The sequence below is a fragment of the Pristiophorus japonicus genome, unplaced genomic scaffold, assembly GCF_044704955.1.
Source record: "Pristiophorus japonicus isolate sPriJap1 unplaced genomic scaffold, sPriJap1.hap1 HAP1_SCAFFOLD_375, whole genome shotgun sequence".
Taxonomy (NCBI): domain Eukaryota; kingdom Metazoa; phylum Chordata; class Chondrichthyes; family Pristiophoridae; genus Pristiophorus; species Pristiophorus japonicus.
Window position 1 is genome coordinate 160,838 of NW_027253599.1, and position 10,063 is coordinate 170,900.

The following is a 10,063-nucleotide window of genomic DNA, read 5'->3' on the forward strand; positions in this document are numbered from 1 at the left end:
TCGACAAGGCAGATGCAGAGAGGATGTTTCCAATGGTGGGGGAATCGAGAACTAGGGGGCATAGTTTAAGAATTGAGAACTGAGATGAGGAGGAATTTCTTCTCTCACCGAGTCATAAATCTGTGGAAATCTCTGCTGTGGAGGCTGGGTCATTGAATATATTTAAGGCGGAGATAGTCAGATTTTTGAGCGATAGGGGAGTAAAGGGTTATGGGGAGCAGGCAGGGAAGTGGAGCGGAGTCCAAGATCAGATTAGCCATGATCTTATTAAGTGGTGGAGCAGGGATCAAATGGTCTACTCCTGCTCCTATTTCTTATGTCCTTAAAGTGATTAACAGACTGGGTTTTGTGTTTAGTGATCCTGGGCATGTTACCAATACCATCCCTGGCACCCAAGGCTAGGAGAGGCACTCTGGAAGGTAGGAGGAGCTGGGACTTGTCCCTGAGAGTAACCGAAGGTTTGAGAGCTGACCTAATCTTGAGTTAGAAAGTAGAAAAGGCCCAAAGTTGAAGAGTCAGTAACAGGACATCAAGTAGTCTCCTCCTACCCGATATCAAATATCGACATATTATGTTATTTTGAAACATCAAAATATTAAACACCAGCCCAGTTGTAGGGGTTATCAGCAAAAACAGCAGAATCTAACCCCTGCAGTCACTTGTGACCTCGCTGGTGTGTCAGTAGGTGGGATGACCGAATTAATTCCTTCTCACACTGAGAGCAACTGAACGGCCTTTCCCTGGTGTGACTGCATCGATGCATTCCCAGCTCAGATGGGGAATTGAATTCCTTTCCACAGTCTCCACATTTCCATGATTTCTCCATGGTGCGGGTGTCCTTGTGTCTCTCCAGGTTGGACGATCAGTTGAAGCGTGGTCCACACACACAACACGTTTACAGTTTCTCCCCGCTGTGAATGGAGTGATGTTTTTTCAGGCCTTGTAACTGGTTGAAGCTCTTCCACAGTCAGTGCACTGGAACACTCTCATTCAGGTGTGTGTCTGTCTCGGTACTTTTCCAGTCTCACTAATGTTTGAAACCTGTTCCCAGCGACAGAACAGACAAATATTTTTCCTTCCACATTCAAAGGCAGATGATAATCGGGTCCTGAAGAATCGAATTGATGTGATATTTTCTTTGAGTTTCCTGTCTCCAAATCTTCCCCTTCTAATGCCCTGTAAAAGGAGATTACAGAACTTATCACTAAGTACAGGACATAAATTCAGAACTACAATTCTAGTTTCTATGGAACATCCACTCTCTTGTTCCTCCAAAGCCGTAAATCCCCACCCCACACACTCTCCCTCCTCCCTGTGCTGATATCCAAACACATCGCACGCCTCAAGACAATTCATCCTCCACTCCCAGTTTTCACCACTCTGGCTGCGTGCATTCTACACTAATACAAAATCAAAAATAGAAAATGCTGGAAATCTCAGTGGGTTTGGCAGCCTCTGTGGAGAGAGAAACAGAATTAATGTTTCAGGTCGATGACCCTTCATCAGAACAGGCAATAGTTCGAAATGTATCAGATTCTTAAGGAAGTGCTGGGGCCCTGAAATGGGGAGGGGGCGGGGTGGAAAGAACAAAAGAGAAGGTCTGTGATAGTGTGGGAGGCCGGAGAGATTTGAGAGATAAAGGGGATGATGGACCGAATTGAGATGGCAATAGCACAAGTTAGGAAACAAAAAATGAGTCTAGGGAGGGCATGACTGGCAGAATAATTACCAGCTGCCATGGAACACAGAGAGAAACAAAATAAAAATAAAAATGGGGCGGGGGAGTTTTTGTGAAAAAAACTGTGCGAGGAAATGAAACAAAAATGTGGGCAGAGATTATGGTCTGAAATTGTTGAGCTCGATGTTGAGTCCAGAAGGCTGTAAAGTGCCTAAACAAAAGATGAGCTGCTGTTCCTCGAGCTTGCATTGAGTTTCATTGGTACAGTGTAGGAGGCTGAGGACGGAGAAGTCAGAGTGAGAGCGGTAGTATAGTATTAGTATAGTATTCAGCAGTCCCTCATATTGAGGATGACCCGCCTCCACACCAAAGAGGGATGAGTTCACAGGTGCTTCAATGAGGGACCTGATATTCCAGTTCGCAAACTACATATTGAAGGGTGGATTCTTTTAACATGGGTGGCTGTTGCACACCAGCCTTGACAGAGCAAGGTCTTGGTCCAGTGGCAAGTGTTAACCAAGACTACTGGAGACCAGCTCTGCTGCACAGACCTAGTTTACATACAGACTCATATTATCCATTGATCGCAGTGTGGGCTGGCCCGTGCTGCCCCTGGACCCTCGCCTCTTCTGGATCCCGAACTCACGCCTCTCCTGGGCCCTGATCATGTCGCTCTATGATCTCTCGCCCCTCCTCTGCTGCTGTACCTGGATCCTGCCGATGAACCTGTCCATGCTCCAATCAGCGACCTGGGTTCTGGTGACATCACCCAGTCACCCTCTTGGAATGGCTCGCGCTGCTTCCTGCTCCTCCCTCCTCCACAAGCAGCAATGTGATAATGTGCTGTCCCTGCCATAGGAGTCTTTAATGGGTCAGTTTCGAGGGAGAGTTATTCTGTATCTAAGCCTTGCTGTACCTACCCTTGGATTGTTTAATGGGATTGAGTAGAGAGACCTGCCCCTGGAAGTTTTTGAAGGAATAGTAGAGGAAGCTTTACTCTGCACCTAACCCATGCTGTACCTGCCCTGGGAGAGTTTGATGGGCAGTGTAGAGGGAGCGCTACACTATACCTAACCTGTGCTATACCTGACCTGGGAGAGTTTGATTGGCAGTGGAGAGCGAGCTTTATACTGTACCTAACCCGTGCTGTACCTGACCTGCGAGAGTTTGATGGGACAGTGTAGAGGGAGCTTTACTCTATATCTAACCAGAACTGTTCTTTTCCTGGGAGTGTTTGGGAAAATGCAGAGCAATCTTTATTCTGTATGCATTGTTCGTAAAGGATGAAATCAGAGCAATAGTGAGAAAGGATATTGTTTAGAAAAATCAAGATGTCGAATCAGTCTGGGTGGAGCTAAGGAGCACCAAGGGGCAGAAAACATTGGTGGGAGTTGTCTATAGGCCTCCAAACAGTAGTGGTAGTGTAGGGGATGGCATCAAACAGGAAATTCGAGATGCATGTAGCAAGGGTACTACAGTAATCGTAGGTGACTTTAATCTACATATAGACTGGCCAAACCAAATTAGTAATAATACTGTGGCAGATAAATTCCAGGAGTGTGTACGAGATGGTTTTTTAGAGCAGTATATTGAGGAGCCTTCTCGGGACCAGGCTATCCTAGATTGGGTATTGTGTAACGAGAAGGGGTTAATTAACAGTCTTGTTGTGCGGGGTCCTTTCGGGAAGAGTGACCATAACATGATTGAATTCTTTCTTAAGATGGAAAGTGAAGTAGTCCAATGCAAAACTAAGGTCCTAAATCTAAACAAAGGAAACTACGAAGGTATGAGGAATGAATTGGTTATGATAGTTTGGGAAGATTCATTAAAAGGCACGACGGTGGATATACAATGGCTAATATTTAAGGAACGAATGCATGAGTTGCAACAGTTAGATACATTCCATTCTGCCGTAAAAACACAAAAGGAAAAGTGGCCCAACCATGGCAAAAAAAGAAATGAAGGATAGTATTAGATCCAAAGAGGAGTTACACAAAGTTGCCAGAAAAATTAGCAAGCCTGAGGATTGGGAGCAATTTAGAATTCAGCAAAAAAGGACCAAGAGATTGATTAAGAGAGGAAAAAGAGAGTATGAGAGTAAAGTTGCAAGGAACATAAAAAACGACTGCAAAAGTTTCTACAAGTACGTAAAAAGAAAAAGATTAGTGAAGATAAATGTAGGTCCTTTATGGACAGAAATGGGAGAATTTGTAATGGGGAAACAAGGAAATGGCAGAACAATTAAATAAATACTTCGGGTCTGTCTTCACGGAAGAGGGCACAAATAACATCCCAGAAATGCAAGGGAACCAAGGGTTCTAGAGGAATGAAAGGAAATGATTATTAGTAAGAAAATAGTGCTGCAGGGATTAGTGCTGGCTCCTCAACTATTTACAATTTATATTAATGACTTCGATGAAGGGACTGAGTGTAATGTCGCCAAGTTTGCCGATGATACAAAGGTGGTGGGAAAGCAAATTTAGGCGGACACAAAAAATCTGCAAAGGGATATAGACAGTCTAAGTGAGTGGGCAAAAATTTGGCAGATGGAGTATAATGTGGGAAAATGTGAGATTATTCAGTTTGGCAGAAATAATAGAAAAGCAAATTATAATTTAAATGGAGAAAAATTGCAAAGTGCTGCAGTACAGAGACACCTGGGGGTCCTTGTGCATGAAACACAAAAAGTTAGTATGCAGATACAGCAGGTAATCAGGAAGGTAAATGGAATGTTGGCCTTTATTGCAAAGGGGATAGAGTATAAAAGCAGAGAAGTCCTGCTACAACTATTGGTGAGGCCACACCTAGAGTACTGTGTAGTTTTGGTCTCCTTATTTAAGGAGTGATATACTTGCATTGGAGGCTGTCAGAGAAGGTTCACTCGATTGATTCCAGATATGAGGGGGTTGTCTTATGAAGACAGGTTGAGCCTATACACATTGGAGTTCAGAAGAATGAGAAGTGATCTTATTGAAACATATAAGATAATGAGGGGGCTCGATAAGGTGGATGCAGAGAGGATATTTCCACTCATAGGGGAAACTAAAACTAAGGAACGTAGTCTTAGAATAAGGGACCGCCCATTTAGATCTGTGATGAGGAGAAATTTCTTCTTTCAGTGTTGTAAATCTATGGAATACTCTGCTCCAGAGAGCTGTGGAGGCTGGGTCATTGAATATATTTAAGGTGGGGATAGACAGATTTTTGAGGAATAAGGGAGTAAAGAATTATGGGGAGCGAGCAGGGAAGTGGAGCTGGTGTGGAAAAAATGTTCCCCGGTTTATATCCCCCCCCCCCCCCCCCAGTGTGGGGAGAATGTTCCCCGGTTTGTATCCCCCCCCCCGCCCTTTATATCTGGGCCCGGGGCTGCACTCGGTGTTTTTGCCCCCAGAGTTTCTTTAACCCGCTCCCTGGAGCTCGCTCACCTCCTGCGTCAGAATCTGCCACCGCCGCCTGCGCATGCTCAACTTACATGGCCCGGGTGATTGACGGCAGCTCCCCACCAATAGGAAGAGCGGGGTGGGGCTGGAGGACCGAGTGGGCGGTTGGTCCTCCAACCAATCAGAGTGTGTGAGGGGCATGCTGTAACTAGTGGGGTGCCGCAAGGATCAGTGCTGGGGCCTCAGGTATTTACAATCTATAATAATGACCTAGATGAAGGGACCGAGTGCAATATTTGCTGACGATACAAAGCTCGGTGAGACAGTGAGCACAACACAAGAGTGCAAAGAGATAGACTATGTGAGTGGGCAGTAAGGTGGCAGATGGAGTATAATGCAGGGAAATGTGAGGTTATTGACTTTGGTAGGAAGAATAGAAAAAGATTATCTTTTAAATGGTGAGAAACTTTTAAATGTTGGTGTTGAGCGAGATTTGGTTGTCCTCGTGCAAGAAACACAGAAAGCTAGCATGCAGGTACAGCAAGTAATAAGGGGATGTAGTATCAGAGTAAGGTACTCTTGCTACAATTGTACAGGACCTTGGTGAGACCACACCTGGAGTACTGTGCACAGTTTGGGTCTCCTTATCCAAGGAAGAATATACTTGCCTTGGAGGCAGTACAACAAAGGTTCACTGGATTGATTCCTGGGATGAGGGGGCTGTCTGATGATGTGAGATTGTGTAGAATGGGCCTATACTCTCTGGAGTTTAGAAGCATGAGAGGTGATCTCATTGAAACATACCAGATTCTGAAGGGCATTGACAGGGTAGATGCTGAGAGGTTGATGCCCCTGGATGGAATGTCTAGAACTAAGGGGCTCAAGATAAGGGGTAGGCCATTATAGACAGAGATGAGGAATTTCTTCACTTAAAGGCTGAAACCACCAGCCGTCTCACCCAGTGCAGAATGAGATTCATTACTAACAGGAAGGATTTTTGTTTAACTACCAATGATGCATAATGAGGGGAAATCAATCTCTGTACCTTCAACTAACAGCAATATGGAAAGAGGGAATTGAATGATCTTTTCAACACCTGGTCCACTTGGCACTGAAGTGTCTGAAACTCATAATAGGAACTCTGGGAAAACAAAATACTGACCAATGTTGAACTGTTTGGTTAACAAAACAAATCTCAATTTAACTTAAAAGATAAATTGTTTAACAGGAGTTCACTGACTCACCTGACAGGCCGACTCAGGATCAACCCCTCAAGCACCGCGATTGGTTGCAGAACACGCTGCTCCCTGGGCCCTCCGGCCTCTGAGCTCTCTTCCTGTTGGTTCCCAGGGCAATCAATCACCACTCGCCAACATTACGCTGCCAGATGAAGTTGAGGGGCTCAGATGAAGAAATAAAATGAGAGAAGCATGATTAAATTTATAAACTAAACTATTGAAAGTAAATCAAATTAATTATTGCATTTAATATATTCCTTTTGGGCCAAGTGGGAAACAAGTGTCTGTTTCTGTGTCTGTGTCTGTGCCCGGTTACACAGTGTGTCCCTGGCTCTCCGCTCCAAGTGCACATGTTTCAGCTCACATCCAACTGACTGGGTAAACCTCGCCCGTCTAAACCCCATCACACAAATATCAGCATTTGATGTTTAGTTATGCTAAACCTTTATAAAACACTGATTAGGCCTAAGCTGGCACACTGTGTTCAATTCTGGGCACCACACTTTCAGAAGGGTGCAGAAGAGATTTACGAGAATGGTACGAAGGATGAGGAACTTCAGTTTTGTGGAGATACTGGAGAAGCTGCAGTTATTCTCCTTGGAGCAGAAAAGGTTAAGAGGAGATTTGATAGTGTGTTCAAAATCATGAACATTTTTAATATACTAAACAAGGAGAAACACTTTCCAGTGGCAGAAGGATCGGTAACCAGAGGACACAGAGTTCAGGTGATTGGCAAAAGAAGCAGAGACAACATGAGGAAACATTTTATAAGCAGCGAGTTGTTGCAATCTGGAATGCACTGCCTGATCGGGTGGTGGAAGCAGTAACTTTCAAAAGTGAATTGGATAAATACTAAAGGGACAATATTTGAGCATTATGGGGAAAGAGCAGGGGAGCGGAACTAACTGGATAGCTCCACCATAGAGCCAGCACGGGCACGATGGGCCGAATGGCCTCCCTTCTGCGCTGTTTCATTCTATGAAAATAGCGGATGACCTTACCCAGAATGCCCTGACCACATAACCAATATCGCCTATTTCCACCTCCGTAACATCGGCAGTCTCCTTCCTGGCCTCAGCTCACCCTCTGCTGAAACCCTCATCCATTCCTCGGTTACCTCTAGACTTGACTATTCCAACACACTCCTGGCTGGCCTCCCACATTCTATCCGACGTAATCTTGAGTTCATCCAAAACTCAGCAGCCCATGTCCTAACTCGCACCAAGTCTCGCTCACCCAATACCCCTGTACTCGCTGACCTACATTGGCTCCCGATTAAGCAACGCATCGATTTCAAGATTCTCATCCTTATTTACAAATCCCTCCATGGCCTCACCCCTCCCTATCTCTGTCATCACCTCCAGCCCAACAACCCCCAGAGATGTCTGCGCTCCTCTAATTCTGCCCTCTTGAGCATCCCTGATTATAATCACTCAACCATTGGTGGCCATGTCTTCTGTTGCTGAGGCCCCAAGCTCTGGAACTCACTGCCAAAACCTCTGTGCCTCTTACCTCTCTTTCCTTCTTTAAGATGCTACTTAAAACCTACCTCTTTTATGAAGCTTTTGGTCACCTGCCCTAATTTCTCCATACGTTGGAAGCTCTCCGGGGGGGCGTGGGGAAAGTGATGTTTGCTCAACATCCGATTGTGATCAGGGCCGAGCTGGAAAATCTTTACGAGAGTCCTGAGCAGCCCACACCGACCGCGAGCCGATTCAGTTTGACTGCAGCCATGTGATCCGCACAGCGCCTGCTTGACAGGAGGTTCTGACCAATGGGGGTGAGTGGGCGGTGCCTGGAGGACCAAGAGTTCGGCGCGTCCTCCAACCTATCCGGGGGCCAGAGGGGCAGGGCTTCTGGGGAGCTTCATTCAGCATCAGTGCCGCACCTACCCTGCGAGTGTTTGATGGGATAGTGTAGAGGGAGCTTTACTCTCTATCTAACCCATGCTGTACCTGCCCTGGGAGTGTGTGATGGGACAGTGTAGAGGGAACTGTACTCTGTATCTAACCCGTGCTGTACCAGCCTTCCAGTCACAAAAACACCCATCAACCATTACAATATGCTTCCAGCTTCTGAACCAATTTTGGATCCAACTTGCCACTTTGCCCTGGATCCCATGGGCTTTTACTTTCGTGACTAGTCTGCCATGTGGAAAATTGGCCAGGACACTGGGATAACCCCCCTGCTCTTCTTCGAAATAGTGCCATGGGATATTTTACGTCAACCTGAGAGCAGACGGGACCTCGGTTTAACCTCTCATCCACAAAACAGTGTTTGATGAGACAGTGTATATTGAGGTCCTGATGAATCGAGTTTCCCTGTCAGATCTTAACGATGTTTGGTCTGACTCTCGTGTTCTCCAAAGCTGTAAATAACAATCCCACACACTCTCCCTCCTCCCTGTTCAGAAATCCAAACCCATCGCACCATCTCCAACTTCTTTTCCTCTGCTTCCAGTTTTTTTCCCTTCCCTGAAAGCACTGATTCTGGCTGGGTTCAGTTCCCCACTCACTGGTTCCCCTCCCTCTCCTCCTCTGAAGGTGCTGACTCTGTTTGGGTGCCTATGCTCTCGTCACCTCTTTATACACTCTGATTCTCCCTATCTATCTGTAATATCTCCCTGTTTTGGTGATGGGCTCTCCCTGACCACTCTCCATTTCATCTTCTGAGACAGATGCTCCCAGACTGTCACCATTTCAGGGAACCATACAGCACAGAAGACCAATCGGTCCATCAAGCCTGTCCGACTCACTGAAAGAGCCACTCCCTGCACCTACCCCAAAACACTGGAACATTTTCCCTTTGAAGCATTCATCGTTTTGAAAGTTATTATTAATGAACTTTTCAAAGTGTGGAGCCCAGAATGGAGCCCAACCCTCAATATCTGAGGTGTAACTAGTGACTGATAAAGGTTGACCATAATGAGCTTGTTGTTGTATCTATACTGCTATTAATACTGTAACAGATTGATCAGCTGACCCTGCCCCTCACAGATTTGTGGTCACCTTTAAATTGGACCATTTGGTTTAGAAAGCCTCCCATTTTTCTTCCTTCCACAACACATTGTGTGGGTGTCCCTGGGAGCCTGAGGCCCTGTCCCCGCGGGCAGGCGGGACAAACCCAGGCTCAGCCTCTGGCCTGTTATTGGGCCCTGGACCCTACACCAGGGGTTTATGAAGCTCACCAGCCCCACTCGCGGCTCCAATTCCTGCCCCGCGCCGACAACCCACCGTCTCGTGTCCCACATCATCCGGGCTCCACCAACTGTCGCCGCCGCAGCCCGCGCATGCTCAGTGCGGGAGATCCGGGCTCAGCCCGCCCCTCATGCAGTCCGATTGGTTGGAGGACCAACCGCCCGTTGGGATCCTCCAGCCCGCCCCCACTTTTTCTATTGGCCTAAAGCCGCCGTCAATCACCCGGGCCGTGTGAGCGGGACAGAATGTTGTATAGAATCTAGAATTGTCTGTTCTGTGTTTCTATCCTGTATTTACAGTAACAATGTTTGTAAGCACCATTTATTGCAGGGTATTAGAAGGGGAGGATCTGCAGCTGGGAAACTCAAACCAAACATCGCGTCAAGATTTGCCAGATTCCCGGATTGATCAGGATCCCCTGATCATCAGCCTTTGTAAAAACACCATACGTTGGAAGCTCTCCGGGGGGGGCGTGGGGAAAGTGGGGAAAGTAAAAATACGTTTGCTGAGTGGATTCAAATTTAAATTGAAACCAGGTTTGCAGGCGTGATGCTCCATTCACACATCGAT

The 10,063-nt window shown here is 46.4% G+C and overlaps 1 long non-coding RNA gene across 1 annotated transcript; it reads right to left on the reverse strand.

The window, feature by feature from the left end:
- LOC139250452 (uncharacterized) lies at nt 1–9,585 on the reverse strand. Its single transcript, XR_011591305.1, has 3 exons — nt 9,484–9,585; nt 6,303–6,459; nt 1–1,176 (listed from the first exon to the last, which is right to left on the reverse strand). It is a non-coding gene; the product is annotated as an uncharacterized lncRNA (long non-coding RNA).
- Between the last annotated feature and the right edge of the window lie 478 nt (nt 9,586–10,063).